Here is a 1389-nt window from a genome sequence, read left to right as displayed (position 1 = left end):
ACATAATCATGTTTTCTTTTAATGAACATCATTTGTTTGCAAGGGGAGTCATCTTCAGCACTGTTGATCATCTACTTCAGTGGGTTAAAAAACCCCTCCTATATTCATGTTCTTCCCCAAACCGTATTTGGAAATAATGTTGTTGTGGATATAAGGAGTTAAGATGACATCGCACTGGTGTAGGGTGGGCCTTTAATCTAACCTGACTAGTGTCCATATAAGGAGAGAGAGAAAAAAAAAAAAAGACACAGGTACACTTATTGCAGTGGAGACAGAGATTGGGGTTGTACACCTGCAGGCCAAGGAATGTCAAGGATTTTCAGCAACAACCAGAAGCTAGGAGAGAGACATAGAATCTCCTTCGGAGCCTTCTAACCTTGCCAATACCTTGATTTTGGACTTCTGTCCTTCTAGAGTTTGAGAGAACACAGTTCTGTTATGTTATGCTACCCGAGTTTACGATTCTCTGTAATGGTAGCACTAGGAACCTAATAAATATTCTGTATCCCAGATCTTAGGCTAGCTGTATCCGCCAGTATTGTCTCATTTGATCTTTCGCACCGACTCTGATTTGAGTAGCATGAAGTTATATATACGTACGCTATTTATTTAATGAATATTGGGCACCTACAGTGCTCTTGGCGTTCAGCTGTGTGTTAGGAATAGAGATGTGACTGAGATATATGAATCACTGCCCTATAAAGATTGATTATACAGTAATGTTTACCCATTCCTGTTACACATTGCAGGCTGTTTGCAGAGTTTTTAACCTTGGAACTTCGAAATGCATAAGACAAGAGAGAGATTGGCAAGAATTATTAAAACCACACTACAGTATCAGAATCGCAGAGAGAAAAAAAAAAAAAAAAAAAAAAAAAGAATCGCAGAGAGAGCCATAGTTTCCCAGAGGGATAGATGTTTGTAAAGTGGTATACCATAACCAAAATACAGCAGAATTCTGATACAAAGTTCTATGTCCTCCTCCCTAACAAACTGGAAAAAAAAAATACTAATTGTTGCAGCAGAGTGATGCTCTGTCTTCTGATCTGGTCTTGGAGGTTACGGTAATTTTCTTCTAGGTCTCTGGTGGCTCTTATTTCATCTAATGTGTTGTACAAGTTTTAGAAGTACAAGATCAACATTAGATTCAAGTTGATTGTAGATATGCATGGAAAAATGAAAAATGACCTTGGATCTGTTTTCCCATGGCACTGTTTCCTTTCCTTCTACAAAGCTAAGAGAAATGTGGAATCATGTGTTTGAGTTATTGCAACCCCCCTGATGTATTGGGCAGCATCTGTAATGGGAGAGCCATGAACTGGCTTGCAGGCCTTGGATTTTGTACCTACAACGACTTGAAAGACTGGTGGGATACCACTGCTATGGCTT

The sequence above is a fragment of the Canis aureus genome, chromosome 3, assembly GCF_053574225.1.
Source record: "Canis aureus isolate CA01 chromosome 3, VMU_Caureus_v.1.0, whole genome shotgun sequence".
Classification (NCBI taxonomy): domain Eukaryota; kingdom Metazoa; phylum Chordata; class Mammalia; order Carnivora; family Canidae; genus Canis; species Canis aureus.
Note: the sequence above shows the minus strand (reverse complement) of the source record.